The 15957-nt window shown below is 39.6% G+C and overlaps 1 protein-coding gene across 6 annotated transcripts in view; it reads left to right on the top strand.

The window, feature by feature from the left end:
* LOC140478845 (talin-1) overlaps positions 1–15957 on the top strand; it is a 259303-nt gene that overhangs the window by 78646 nt on the left and 164700 nt on the right. For 4 of the 6 annotated variants that reach the window (XM_072572382.1, XM_072572322.1, XM_072572353.1 and 1 more), the window contains exon 2: positions 11721–11797. The exons of 1 other annotated variant lie outside the window; for it this stretch is intronic. The gene's annotated coding sequence lies outside the window, so the exon portion shown is untranslated. Of the gene's footprint in view, positions 1–4037; positions 4270–11720; positions 11798–15957 lie in introns of those variants that run through there. One more of the 6 variants, XM_072572332.1, reaches the window with a different exon arrangement.

The raw sequence follows: 15957 nt of genomic DNA, 5'->3' as shown, positions 1-15957 counted from the left end.
CTTAAGTAGTCCTGCAAACAGGTGTCAATAGAATCCTGTTGATTTGACTTTTTTTGTAGTAAGCTATTTGAGCAAGTGCAGGAGTACAGCTGTGAGCTGCTTACATCAGCATGCAGGAGATCAAAATGCTGGAAATGACCTGATACTTAGTAAGCCTTCTCTTCTGGGATTAAAGGAATTTTAACCAAATTGAAGGAGAGCGAAACTGTAAGTTTATATAGTATCACTCCAGACTATTCTTGAAAAACATAGAAAATATCACCTTTTTGATGCCTTACTCGATATCTTGTATCAGTTGCTTCTAACTTTTATATCTTTCCAGCTGCCACACAGCTGTTCCCAAATCATGCTTGCCAGTTACTCTATCCTTATTTGTGTACAATGGCTTCTCATCCTTGTACAATGCTTAAACTTAATTTGCTTTTAAATCCATCCAGAGCCCCTCCCTCCAGATCTCTCTCAAACCTCTCATGCCAACCAATGTATCCAATTCTCTCTTCCTTTGACTACCCGTAAATTGCTCCTCCTCTCACCTAGATTGATGCTGACCAGTTCCCACTCTCCAAACATTTCATTCTTAAACCCTGAGGCCTTGCTATGTAAGCTAAAATAAAGATGAAGTACAAGAAGGATGGCTTACACCTAAATTGGAAGGGGACTAATATACTGGCAGGGAGATTTGCTAGAGCTGCTCAGGAGGATTTAAACTAGTAAGTTGGTGGGGGGTAGGAATGAGACCCAGGAAGATAGTGAGGAAAGAGATCAATCTGAGACGGGTACAGTTGAGAACAGAAGTGAGTCAAACAATCAGGGCAGGCAGGGACAAGGTAGGACTAATAAACTAAACTGCATTTATTTCAATGCAAGGGGCCTAACAGGGAAGGCAGATGAACGCAGGGTATAGTTAGGAACATGGGCCTGGGATATCATAGCAATTACGGAAGCATGACTCAGGGATAGGCAGGACTGGCATGCTACTTTCTCCCTACCCCAACCCTCCTCTAGCTTATCTCTCCATGCTTCAGGCTCTCTGCCTTTATTCCTGATGAAGGGCTTTTGCCCAAAACGTCGATTTTGCTGCTCCTCGGATGCTGCCTGAACTGCTGTGCTCTTCCAGCACCACTAATCCAAAGACTGGTAGTTGTTGAGGGATATTTATTGGACTGGACGTCTGTGACCAGTGATTTCTATAAATCAGCTGGAATGTTGGGTGGAGAACTGGCAGATGGAGTTTTACCTCGGCAATGTGAGGTAATGCATTTTGGGAGGTCAAACGCAAGGCCTGTAAATGGCTGGTTTCTGAGGAGCATTAGTATACGTAAGGATCTTGGGGACCAAGTCCATAGCTCCCTAAAAGTGGCATCACAACTGGATAAGGTGGTAAAGAAATGCATAGCATGTTTGCTTTATCAGTCAGGCCTTTGAGTATAAAAGTTGGCAAGTTATGCTGCAACCGTATAAGACTTTGGTCAGGCCACATTTGGAGAGCTACATGTTCTGGCTGCCGCACCTTAGGAAGGCTGTGGAACCTTTGGAGAGGGTACAAAAGAGGTTTATGAAGACTTTGTCTGGATTGGAACATGTTAGCTATAAGGAGAAGGATGGATAAGTATGGATTATTTTTGATCATCAGAGGCAGAAGGGTGACCTGATAGACATACTGTATATATTTGTGTAAAAGTCAAATTTTTTACACTTCAATGTTAAATTTATGGCATCGACTATTAAATGGATATTACTTTTGAGGGGCTGAAATTCATGCTACAGTCCTAAATACTGTATAATTAGCAGAAGCCGAATTAATCTCTAAATGCATTTAAAAATGAATTATGGTAATTACTGGACATTGACAATAGAAACAAAAAAAAATCATTTCCTCCTCATAACGTTTACAGAATAATACCTTGACTCTCAAATGTTGACCTGTTATTTGTGAAGAACTAGGGTTGACTTTTAAAATAGATAAAGAGAAAATTCCAGATTTTTTGGCCAAACGTAGAGGGTCGACTCATCGAGATCTACTTTTACTTGAGTAAATACGGTATATACAGTTGTGAGCCATCGATAGGGTGACATCAAATATTAGGGGGCAAAGGTTTAATGTGGAATGGTGTTTTCTTTCAGAGGATAGTGGGTGCCTGGAAAGCTATTAGGCAAGACGTTAGAAACAGAGTAGAGAGTGTGGTCCTGGAAAAACACAGCAGGTCAGGAGCTTCTGAGGAGCAGGAGAATCGACATTTCGGGCATAAGCCCTTCATCAGGAATTGTTGAAGGGCTTATGCTCGAATGTAGATTTTCCTGCTCCTCAGATGCTGCCTTATCTGCTGTGCTTTTCCAGCATCCCACACTCTACTCCGATCTCCAGCTTTTGCAGTCCTCACTTTCAACAAGATGTTAGAAATATGATAGTGAAGTTTGAGACATTTAGACTCATGAACAGGTAGAGAATAGAGAAATGTGGATGATCATGCTTGGCATATACATGGGCCAATCAACTTGGAAAAAATTCAAGACTATTTCTACACAAAGGTGGTGATGGGGGAACTGCAGCAGTATAGATCTGAGCAAGTTTGGAGATAAACTAAGTCCACACTGAATCATGAGTTATGCTGAACATTCAGGGTTGCCAATCCTGACTCTGTTCCTGGAGGCTGTATCATATGATCTCTCTCCTCCAATTGTCCCACTGAGCCTTTGTTCCCATCGCCATTATTTATGGGAAGAAAAGGAAAAAAAGTTTTAAAAAAACAAGGAAAAAAAGAACATGTTTTGTTCCTCTATGGATGAAGGGGGAGAAAACAAGCATTTTATTAGTTTATTGCACTAAGTAATAATCTGATATAAATCACAAGAACAATACTCTTGCCAGTTTTAATGTTGAACTATTTCTGTAAGGTTGTATGTTCTTGGATTATATCAGCAATAGTCTACCTTTAAAATTACTTTTGAATGAAGCGGCATGAAATCTGTTTCAAAATACTGTGCTGAGTGTATGTCAGCTTGCATGGCATGTTTCTTGGCTCCAGCATTCAACATACCTTGGCTGAGTTTTAGTTACACATGTTGCAGCTGTACAGGACTTTGGTTAGGCCACATTTGGAGTACTGTGTGCAGTTCTGGTCGCCTCACTTTAGGAAAGATGTGGAAGCTTTGGAGAGGGTGCAGAGAAGATTTACCAAAATGTTGCCTGGAATGGAGAATAGGTCGTACGAGGATAGGTTGAGAGTTCTCGGCCTTTTCTCGTTGGAACGGCGAAGGATGAGGGGTGACTTGATAGAGGTTTATAAGATGATCAGAGGAATAGATAGAGTAGACAGTCAGAAACGTTTTCCCCGGGTACAACAGAGTGTTACAAGGGGACATAAATTTAAGGTGAAGGGTGGAAGGTATAGGGGAGATGTCAGGGGTGGGTTCTTTACCACTCCCACGGGCAGCGCATTCCATGCCCCCACCACTCTCTGGGTAGAGTCAGAATCATTGGCGACCTTTAAGTGGCATTTGGATAGGTACATGGATGGGTGCTTAATCTAGGATAGAAGTTCGGCACAACATCGTGGGCCGAAGGGCCTGTTCTGTGCTGTATTGTTCTATGTTCTATGTTTTTTTGATGTTATTGATGTGTCCCATTGAATGGAGAACTGCTGTGGAGGCAGCATTCACCCATTTGAATCGAGCATTCCAGTGCTTCACAATTAATTAACAAGTCCTGAACTGGTACATCTGTAGACAAAGCCATTTTTATTCTGCCCTACACACTCTCCAAACTGCAAACTGAAATGCTGACGGTGAAGAAGAGGAGGGAAGAAATGCTTCATTGCATGTCAGTTTGTTTAAAAAAAAATGTAGTTCAGTTGTATCAGATACTACTATTCCTGGTGAATGATGCCCTTTTAAAGGCATGCTGGCAAAAGCAGGAAGTGACTACGTTGTTAGTGGTCAAGCTAATCATCATCAAGGGAATCAGTTCCTATGGAGGCATTCCAAGCATACTACTCATTCAGGGAGTAAGCAGCATACAAACTGCACTGTGGAATGTCTGATGAGGAAATGCGGCTGCTTAACATCCACAGGGAGTGTACATTTTTATGTGATGCATAACAAAATTATTGCTGGGCAGTTTAAGTTTGTGATTGTTCACTGTCTTTAAAGTTCCTTCTGTTAAGTACATCAAGTCTACAGGGAAAAAAAATGACCGTTTCACCATTACGTGAAAGTTTCAAACTCTTAGAAGATTGAAAATGCAGTAAGATCATTTGAAGATCATATGCTGTAAGTTTATCATGCAGTTGCACCAATTTCCTGACTCAGCCAAGCTACTGAATGTTAAACTCAGAAATGTAATGCTAAATGGGAAAGGGTAAATAGAATATATTTCATGTTTCTTTTAATGACTGCATCTTTTGAATTTGGCAAGTACCTGAATAGGGTATTTTTGTGGTTGGAATAGCACTGTGTAAGTGCAAAGTAATTTCTGATTGTGTGGTTGATCGGTAGTTGAACTGCTTGAGAATAGCCAGTAGTTCAATCCCTGTTCCTATAGGGAGTCTTGTTTTTTAAAAAAAGGTAGTTTGAACAATCCAACCACTTTTATGGATCAGCAATCCATTGGTTGCTAATTTATTTGGTTCTAATCATGCCTACGTCTGTCTCTCTTCAACCAACCCCCTGCCCCTGAAATGAAACAATATGCTCTTTCTACAATTCCAAGTTATGCTGAAAGTTAGTCTGGTGCACAATTACCTCATCCAAACATTTTAGCACTAACCCATCTTGCTATGATGTTGTTTGACTGTTTCTGCAAGGGGAAATATTTTTATTTCTTAAATGGCACTGAAGTTAGTGTTGCCTTTGGAAAAAGCAGAATAGAGATAATCTGTTTTCTCAAATAACTACCTAAAAGGTGTAAATAATATAATTGTAGAAATGCTTTTATTTAATCAGAAATCAGCATTCTTAACTGCATGACATAGAAGCAGTCTTGGGTAGCTCTTTAAATAACAATTTAAAGTTCCTTGTTTGAGTACAGAACTAGAGGGCATAGATTTAAGGTGAGGGGGGGGGAGGATGTAAAAGAGACCTAAGGGGCAACTTTTTCCACAGAGGGTGGTGCTTGCATGGAATGAGCTGCCAGAGGAAGTGGTGGAGGCTAGTACAATTACAGTATTTAAACGGCACCTGGATGGGTATATGAATAGGAAGGGTTTAGAGGGATATGGGCCAAGTGCTGGCAAATAGGACAAGATTAGGTTAGGATATCTGGTCAGCATGGACTAACTGGACCGAAGTGTCTGTTTCCATGCTATACATCTCTATGACTCTCTGACTATCTTCATTTGTCCCTAAAAATTGTTTTTCCGTATAAAAGTAAGTATTTCTTTTTGATTTTTTTTTTGCTTTTTGCTAAACCTAAATGAATTGCATAATGTATTTGAGTGAATAAAGCAATTAAAATATCAACAGTAATTTGTTTGTTTTGCAATTATGTTGAGCCTCTCAAATGTTAAAGATTTGAAAAAGTAAGCAGAATTCCCAAATCGAACCTGTCTTTTAGACCCAGGTTGTCAGCAAGCACAGACCAGGTTTTTTATATTTAACTAGGTTTGCCATTCATTAGAAATAAATAGATCGCAATGATGGATGAGCCATTGTGAGCGATCAGCGTATAACTTTAGGTAAAATTCTGTCCTGCTATAAAACCTCTCCTTGTTACACACTGACAAATAAAAGGGTATTTTTGGGTGGTGAAAAAGATGAGAAGGGTGGCAGATAAGTGATGAGGGGAAATAAATTGGCTATTTTCAGGCTTGAAACTCTTAGTGCAGAACATAAACAGTTTTGTTTCAGAACTCTGATGGCTTCATGTCTGACAGTTCACATCACCAAGCTGTTCAGCTACCTAGAAGCCACACACTTAGTTATTGACTAGTGGGACACTTTTGTCGTTAATCTACATCAGTTATCAATTAGCTACTTGTCGCTGGCCAAATCTCTCTCTCTTTGTATCAAGACTTCTGGCTGCAACTCATCTGTAACTAAGCTTTCCTCTAATGCTTACACAAACAGCTGTGTAAATAGCACTTACTATGCGTGTCAGGTAACTTTTTAAAAGTGCAGCAATCTGTCAATGATCCTTAGTTTATAAACCAGTACTTTTCATACTTCAGTACCCAATCAAAAAAACATCATAAGCTTCCTCCAAATTAATGGAAATTGATGAACTGAAAGGGAGGTAGAAGTTAATACTAGCAGCTCTTCTGTATGATTCTATGGAAAGGGAATTGAATACATACTTGGATAAAGCAAAGAAAAATATTATTATGGAGGAAGAAGCAGAGGTGTGGGATTAATTGGAATGCTCCTTCAAAGAGCCAGCACAAGCTGATCATAAGACCAGTCGATATAAGAGCAGATTTAGGCCATTTGGCCTATTGAGTCTGTTTCACCGTTAGATCATGGTTGGTATGTTTCTCAACCTCATTGTCCTGCCTTTGCCTCATAAACCTTGATCCCCTAACTAATCAGAAACCTATCTGTCTCAGTCTTAAAGACATTCAGTGACATAGCCTCCATAGCCTTCTGTAGCAATTTGTTTTAAAAATTCACCACTGTCTAATTGAAAAAAATTCCTCCTCATTTCAATTGTAAAGCATTGTCCCTTCACTCAGAAGCTATGCCCTCAGGTCCTAGTCACAAGTGGAAACATCTTTTCCATGTCCACTCTATCCAGGCCTTAAGTATTATGTATGTTTCAATGAGATCCTCTGTCATCCTTCTAAACTCTGAACACAGACTGAATCCTCAACTGCTCCTTAAATGACGAGCCTTTCATCCCGACATTATTCTTGTAAACCACCTCTGGGCCCTTTCACTGTCAGCTCATTCTTTCTTAGATGCTGGGCCCAAAACAAACACATTCCAAATGAGGTCTGACTAGCCTTGTACAGCCTTGTTTTTAGTCTTGCATTCTAGTCCTCTTGAATTGAATGTTTGAAACATTGCATTTGCCTTCCTAACTGCCAACTGAATCTGCATGTTAACCTTAAGAGAATTCTGAACTAGGACTCCTAATACTGTATTCTGCACTCTATTATGTTACCCTGATGCACTATTACAGTACAATCTGCCTGTAAAGCATATAAGACAACACTTGTTACTGTACCTCAGTACATGTGACAGTAATAAATCAAACCAAATACATCAAATCAAATTGGACAGTGAAGAAGGTTATCCATGATTATAAAGAAATCTTGATCGATGGGATCAATGGCCTGAGGAGTGGCAGGTGGAGTTTAATTTGGTAAAGTATGAGGTATTGCATTTTGGTAGCACAAACAAAGGCAGGACTTATACAATTAAAAGTAGGGCTTTGGGTAATGTAAAATAGAGACCTAGGGGTTCAGGTACAAAATTCTTTGAAGTTTGCATCATATGTAGACAAAGTATTTATGATATTTAGCACACTTAACATCATTGCTCAGACCCTAAAGTACAAGACTTGGGATGTCATGTTGAGTTGTAGAGGACATTGGTGAGGCTTCTTCTGGAGTACTGTGTGCAGTTCTGTTTGTCCTGTTGTAGGAAGGATTTTTATCAAACTGGAGAAGCTTCAGAAAAGACTTATCAGGATGTTGCCAGGAATGGAAGGTTTGATTTTGAGGGATAAGCTGGGACTTTTTTCATTGGAGGATAGGAGGATCTTCGAGGTTTTTAAAAGTCATGAGGAGTATAGATAAGGCGAATGACCAGGGTTTTTTCCCTAGGTTGGGGGTGTTCAAGACTAGGTGGCATATTTTTAAGGTGAGAGGAGAAAGATTTTAAAAAGGACCTAAGGGGCAACATTTTTTACAGTGCTTATTGTAAAGTAGTGGATGCAGGTACAGTAAAAAAGTTTAAAAGACATTTAGATAAGTACTTGAATAGGAAAGGTTTGGAGGGATAAGGGCCAAGCGCAGGCAGGTTGGACTAATTTAGTGTGGGATTATGGTTGGCATGGACTGGTCTGTTTCTGTGACTCTAAGTCTCTTTATGCTTCAAATTTCTGAGACTATCCCAATTAGTCTATGGCTCTGTTCTTTCCACCGAAGTGCATAACCTCATACTTTCCCACATTGTGCTCTGCCACTTTTTTGCCCACACTCCATGCCTGTCCAAATCCTCTCCTGCTGCTTTGCCTCCTCAACGCTATCTTTTCCTCCACCCATGTTTGTGTCATCTGCAGCTTAGCAACAACTGTTTTAGTTCCTCCTTCAGATTGTTAATGTATAACATGAATAGCTGTGGTTGCAACACTGATCCCTGTGGAACTCCAGTGGTCACTGGCTGCCATCCTGAAAAAATATCCCTTGTCCCCACACTCTGCCTTCTGCCAGTTAACCAATCTTCTATCCATACCAGTAACTTGTCCCTAGCACCATAGACTCATCTTATTTAGCAGCCTCCAGTTCGACACCTTGCTTAAAAACTTTCTGGGAATCAAAGTAGATCATGTCCACTGGCTCTCCTTTGTCTAACGTGCTCATTACCACCTCAAAGAATTCTAGCACTGCTTGTCAGGTATGACCTCCCCTTGGCAAAATCTTGCTGACTCCACCCTATTTTACTGTCATTCCAAGTGCTCTGCCATCTCATCCTTAATAGTGAACTCTTAGTAATGAGGTTACCAGCCTGTAACATCCTGTCTTCCACTTGTCTTCCATCTTATACAGAAGTTATATTAGCCATTTTCTAATCCTCTGGAATTCTCCCAGACTCCAGTGATTCCTGAAAGATGCCAATGCGTCTACAATCTCTTCAGCTATCTCCTTCAGAACTCTGAGGTGTAGTCCATCTGGTCTGAGTGATTTATCCATCTTCAGGCCTTTCAGCTTCTCCACCACCATCTCGTATGGTGTATGTAATCTCCATCACTGCTCTACGCTGTTGTGACTACCTTGAAGTTCTCATACTTATGTTGCTGGTTTATTCAAATGATTTTAAATGCTCAGAATGGTTGTGCTCCTATTTGAGCTACTTAGTACAACTGAAAGTGCAAGTCCACACAAGTGGAGGTAAGAGTTTGAGATGGTAACATCTAATTGAATGAATAAGGGTGGCAGGAAACCTGCTGCACAGGATAGTAATGAATCAGTTGAGATTTTGACAAATCAGCAGCTTCATGGTCACTTACAAACAGTTTTTCCATTCTTCCCCATATTTCATGATGAGGTTTGAACTCCTATGCTGTGAATTAGTAGGCTTGTAGTGCACTCCCTAAACTATCCCTTGGATAAGCTTTAAGGTTTCTTTTAGTATTTGATTGAGTTTTTACTTGATAGAAGTACATATACATTATACATACATTCTTTGTTCATATAAATAATATCTCTACTTGATCATTGTTGTCTTGAAGGCTAGTAAATGGCTAATTTTATTGTTTAGTAAAATAAGTTCAGTCTCGAGTGACTGAGAAAACAGAGTTATCGTAGATAATTATTCCAGATGTTAAATGTTGAACCAAGATTTTGCCTTCAAGTTTGGGAGTTCAGGTGGCAATATTATGTCTTCTGGTTCCCAGAAGTTCAAAATAATTGTAATATATTAAACAGATGCTGTGCTAACATTCACTGTATTTCTCACCCTGTGCTGTTGAATGTGTAGATAGCAATACAATTCCTAATCTTCTTCAAATAATGTAACAGTCTTATTCAAAGTATAATAGTGCTTCTAAATGCAGAATATTCCAATGCCATATACAAGTTTAACCAAAAACATCATAAAATCAAGGTCTGGGGTTTACAATACAAAATGGTGAAACGTTTGACAACATAATAGTCGTTAAAAGAACAAGACATTGTATTCCATGTTTCTGTACAAAGCTTGACACATAATGTTGTTAATCAAGAATGACATGTATAGTTATAGAGTCATATAGCATAGAAACAGATCCTTCAGTTCAACTCTTCCATGCCAGCCAGATATCCCAAACTGAGCTAGTTCCATTTGCTTGTGTTTGGCTCATATGTATCTAAACCTTTTCTATTCACGTACCTGTCCATCTGTCTTTTAAATGCTGTAATTGTAGCCACTTCTATCACTTCCTCTGGCAGTTCATTCCATACATGCACCACCCTCTGTGTGGAAAAACTTGCCCCTCTTAAATCTTTCCCCTCTTATCTTAAACTTATGCTCTCTAGTTTTGGACTCCCCTTCCCTTGGAAAAAGATCATAGCTATTCACTTTATCTATGCCCCTCATAATTTATAAAGCTCTGTGTCTTCTGATGCTCCAGGGGAAAATGTCCCAGCCTATCCAACTTCTCCTTCCAACTCAAACTCTCCAGTCCCTGCAGCATCTCTGCAAATGTTTCCTTTCTAGTTTCTCAATTGTTTGAGAAGACGTTGCTGTGGGCAATCAGGATGAAAAATGGATTTGCATGGAGAGGAGGAATAGTAGTGGAAAGAAGTCACTTGTAGGAGTGTCTACGGGCCCCTTAATAATAACCACAAGAAGAATTATTGGGTGCTTTGCTTTAAAGAATCTTTCTTTAAAGATTTGAAAATATTCTGTTCTTAGCAACTGCTCAGCATTGACTCAGATGGAAAGGTACAAGATTGGTGTGATTGGAAAAATAAATTGCTTTTGTGTTGCAAGCTAGTGAAGCTGTATGCTAGTACATCCACCCCACCCAACACATCCATTTAGCTGATGAGGAATCATGTAAATTGTTAGCTCCCCCTCCCCCCAACCTTCTTTAGAATTCTCCAGGCCATTTCAAGGTCAAGTATATGTGCTGTTTTATTCTATTCATTAAAATTTAAAACAAAACTGCGCATCAAGTATTCGATTTCTACCTTGGGATTGTATCTAAGAACCAAGTTCCTTTTGTTGTTTTCTCTTGCCGAACAGACTGAGGGAGCAGTCTAGTACCCTCCTGTACCATGCAGGCACCGTTATCAATGGCATCTGTGATAATGTGTTGATGCAAACCTCTACAGCAAGTTGGAAAATTGAAGAAATAAATACATTTCTCCGTACCTAGGTTGGCATTATGTTTTAAGAAAATGCAGAACTGAGTTGGATTCCATTATTTAACAGGCATCAATTAACTGCACTCTGTTTAGAGTTTTTGAAAAGATTTAACTGTACTATGTATTTAACAGGCCAAGAAGTCATGAGCTATGGTGCTGGGTTGATTTTCGAGAAGAAGGTGAAAACAGTTGTGTTGCCAGTATCTAGGATATATAATTGTTACCTCCTTTACTGTTTTTTTTAATTTCAAACATTTGATTATAAAATCAAAGTACAGTATGATGCATTAATTAAAATTAATGTTTCCAATATAGTCAGAGCATTTGCTGTTAAAGTACCTAAAAATGTAATGTTAAAAATTAAAAACTGTATATAGCTTTATCTGAAAAGAACATAAGTAAGGCAAAACAGTTTGGCAATTTATAAAGAGATTGTTATTTGTCTAAAATTGCCCCAACTTTAATAATGACATGCCACTGTAATTGGGTGTTTCCATAGAAATCTGAGTTTTGTGGTACTGTGTGCATTGTAGTTTTAAATTGTGGCATTACAAACACTGTACCTTTATTTTTAAGATATATTTGTGCTCGGCAAAGGATTTTGGAATCAGTAGTAAAAGTACACTCCCACCTTTTTGAAAAGTGGTAGTGAAATTTGAAATATTTTTACCTTTGCTGTGATTTAATAATTTTTGGTTTTGTTTCTTTTCTCAGAACTAAAGCTGGAGAAGTCTGCATTTGTGTGCAGAAGACGAAGTTTTGGAATATAATTCCCTACTTGTTTCTAATTGGTAAGGTTGCACAATGCAGTATAGTTTTTTTAAATACTGTAGGCTCCAAATAAAGCTAAATGCTTTTTGGTTTGCCTTGACTTTAGCACTTGGCTTTCATTATTGTACATCTTGGCTTATTTTCTGTTGGGCCTTAGATTAATATTTTTGATTTGTGTATATGCAAGATATTAGACATTGTCAAGAACGGATTTTCTCTTCTAGAGTGGGGGACTAGCTTTCCTTTGAGTGCATCTATATTAATAGTTGTCCAGTATTTCGAACTTAAGTATGGCTTTTGTAGAAGCTTTTGACTTGAACTCGTGAAAACTTCAACAGATTATCTATATCAGCAATTCATCTAAGTTAATCACTTCAACCACTTGCTTGTAGAAAATTCCATATTCTCAACCCCTGACACAGCCCCCCCCCCCACCCCCCCCCTCTCTCTCTCTCATCTATTTTCACATGACCCTGACATCTGATTTTATTGACTAGCTTATTGTGGAACAGCTTAAGTGCTGTTTGAAAATGCAGATAAGTTATTTTTACTGCATTATTTGTGACTATTCTCTGTTACTCTAAACAATCCAATAAGATTGGCCAAGCAGCACTTTTCCTTTTCAAATCCATATTGACTATTACATTATGATGTTTGGTCTAGATATTATGCTGTTCCCTCTAGTAGGTATGCTAAGTTGACTAGTCCACACCCCCTTGGATATCTTCTGTCCCGCTTTATATATAGAGATTTTAAAAACACTTTCAGTTTATAGTTTCACCTTACAGTAGAGGAATTGCTGGAGGTCTTAGAAAATACCAAAGTGGAGAAATCTCTGTGCCTGGACATTGTGGGAATTTAGGGAGGAAATTACAGGGCTCCCAGCACAAATATTTGTATTGTCTATAAATATGGGTGATGTGCTACAGGATGGCTACTGTTGCCTCTTCATTTAAGAGGCTGTAAGGAGAAGCCTGAGAGCTATGGGCCCGAGAGTCTGACATCAATGGTGTATAAACTGTTGGAGGTGATACGGATAGATATGATCTACTTGCATTTGGAGAGGTAAGGATTGATTAGGGATAATCAGTATGGCTTTGTGAGAGGGAAATCGCGTCTTGCAAACTTGATAGACTTATTGAGGGCAGAGCAATTGACGTCATTTGCTTGGACCTTAGTGAAGCCTTTACGTTTCCGCGTGGTAGACTAATTAGCAAAGTTAGGTCACAAGCGATTCAGGATGAGCTTGCCAATTAGAATCAAAATTGGCTTTATTGTAAGAGACAGAGGGTGGTGATAGAGGGTTATTTTGGGTAGGAGGCCTGTGACCAGCAGTATTCCACAGGCTCTGGATCCACTTTTGTTTGTCAGTTATATAAGATGATTAGATTACTTACAGTGTGGAAACAGGCCCTTCGGCCCAACAAGTCCACACCGCCCTGCTGAAGCGCAACCCACCCATACCCCTACATCTACCCCTTACCTAACACTACGGGCAATTTAGCATGGCCAATTCACCTGACCGGCACATCTTTGGACTGTGGGAGGAAACCGGAGCACCCGGAGGAAACCCACGCAGACTCGGGGAGAACGTGCAAACTCCACACAGTCAGTCGAACCCGGGTCTCTGGCGCTGTGAGGCAGCAGTGCTAACCACTGTGCCGCCCACAAATGATCTGGATGCAAATATAGACAGCATTTAATTTATATTTTATTTATGGAAGTTTTTAGTGTCTGTTTTTTTTGTTGCTAGTCCACTCTCATAGTCTAATTTCTCCTTTTATTACACTTCAGTGTTTTTCTTAAAAAAAAATCTCTGGCTGACTAATTTGCATAGCCTTGTTCACCTTTCAATTTGATATTATTCTTAATTCAGTAAAGATGCATTCGTTTTGTCTTTATTTTTCTCAGTGGAATATATCTTTGTGACTCCTATTATCTCTTTAACTGCCTGCCACTGCTTCTATACGATTTTACCTTTCGTCCTAATTCCCAGTCCAGTTTAGGAAATTCTGTCTTGTCTTCTGTCTTCCCTTGAACTTGTCTTTATTAAGTTAAAACTAGAGAGTTTTAAATTTATTCTTCACAAACTGAAAGGGGAATTCTGAAAGTAGCATTCTATCATGTTATGTTCACATTTACTCAGGATCGTTTACTGAGGCCATTAATTAATCCTGTCTTTATTGCATGCATCAGATCTATTCAAACCCGCACCCCAGTTGTCTCACACTATTATTCAAAGAAACTGTCTCTGATGAGAGCATTGAAATAGAAGTCATCCTCCTGGCTATTTCTGTCAATTCGGGTTTTTTGAATTCATATGAAAATTGTTGAGCTACATTCTTTCAAATCATTTTTTTCTTGATTACTATATTATGCTACGTTTCTGTTAACTGTCCTCTAGATACTCCCTCCAGTGACTTTCTTGCTTTATTTCTTTTATCCACCCTAAGTATTTCTATATTTCGATCCTCAAACCTAAGATAATTTGTGCAACCATGCTGGTTTTATTCTTTACTTGCAGAATTGCCTCATCTCATTTTTCTTTTGAGCTACCTGTACTTGTAAATGTTAAGGTCCCAGTCTTGGCCACCTGTATAGTTATCACAAATGCATATTTACCAAAACCATTTGATTCTGTCTTTACTACCGATTCATTAATCTTGTTGAGAATGCTGAAAACATTAAAATGACCAGCTTTTACTTCTATCTGTTTACCATATTAGATTACTTAGTGAGGAAACAGGCCCTTCGGCCCTACAAGTCCACACTGACCTGCCGAAGCGCAACCCACCCAGATCCAATCCCCTACGTTTACCCCTTCACCTAACACTATGGGTAATTTAGCATGACCAATTCACCTAACCTGCACATTTTTGGACTGTGGGAGGAAACCGGAGCACCCGGAAGAAACCCACGCAGACACTGGGAGAATGTGCAAACTCCACACAGGTAGTCTTTCCTGTTTGCTGGGTGTCTCTTATATTTGAATGTCTTGTCTGTCTCACTCCCACCTTGGTTATCATTATTTGTATACTGCACTGCACTATTATTTTGTCATCTTTTGTTCTCTAACTTCCAAGTTTCTTGGCATGAATCTCCTATTCTCCCATTTGCCACCCATGCCATAGACACTAACCAATATTTAGTTTCATGGTCTCCCTACAGTCCTAGCTATCTAGTAATGTAATTTGCCGGAACCCTGGCTTTAGTGTAGATTAGGTGAAAACCTGTTTTCTCTTCCTTGGACCGACACCTGTGCTTCATGATTTGAAACCCACTTCTCCCATTTGAATTTTTGATTCAAGAGAGTGAGGGGGCAGAGCTGAGTGGTGGCCATCACCAAGGGGAAGGTGCTAGAAAAACTGAATGGCCTGAAAGTGGATAAATTACCTGGTCCAGATAGACTACATCCCTGAGTTCTAAGGGAGATTGCTGAATAGATAATGGAGGCACTAGTGGTGGCCTTTTCAGGAATCTGTGGAATCAGGGAGGGTCCCAGGGCACTGGAAAATCCCTGTTTCAAAAGGGATTAAGACAAAAGACGAAACATTACGTACGGTTAGCCCGATATCTGGTATGGGTTAGATTCTGGAATCCATTGTGAAGGATGAGATTTCTGAATACTTGGATGTGTATGGTAAAATATGGCAAAGTCAGCATGGTTTCATCAAGGGGAGGTCATGTCTGACAAATCTGCTAGAATTCTTTGTGAAAGCAATGAGCAGGTTAGACCGAGGAGAGCCAATGGATGTTATCTCCCTGGGCTTCAAGAAAGCCGTTGACAAGTTGTTGCACAGGAGGCTACTGAGTGTCACGTTTGCCCGAAATGTCAATTTTCCAGCTCTTTGGATCATGCCTGACCTGCTGTGCTTTTCTAGCACTACTCTAATCTTGACCCTGTGGTATCAGAGGCAAGGTGCTAGCATGGATAGAAGATTGGCTGCCTGGCAGAAAGCAGAGTGTGGGGTTTGAAGGGTCCTTCTCAGAATGGCACCCAGTGACAAGTTGTGTTCCACAAGTGTCAGTGTTGGGACCGCAACCTTTCACTTTGTATATTAATGATCTCGATGAACGAACTAAAGGCATTCTGGCTAAGTTTGCAAATGATACAAAGATAGGTAGAGGGACAGGTAGCATTGAGGAGGTGGGAAGACTGCAGAAGGATTTGGACAGGTTA

This window comes from Chiloscyllium punctatum, chromosome 1, assembly GCF_047496795.1.
Source record: "Chiloscyllium punctatum isolate Juve2018m chromosome 1, sChiPun1.3, whole genome shotgun sequence".
NCBI lineage: Eukaryota > Metazoa > Chordata > Chondrichthyes > Orectolobiformes > Hemiscylliidae > Chiloscyllium > Chiloscyllium punctatum.
This window is presented reverse-complemented; position numbering and strand designations above follow the sequence as displayed.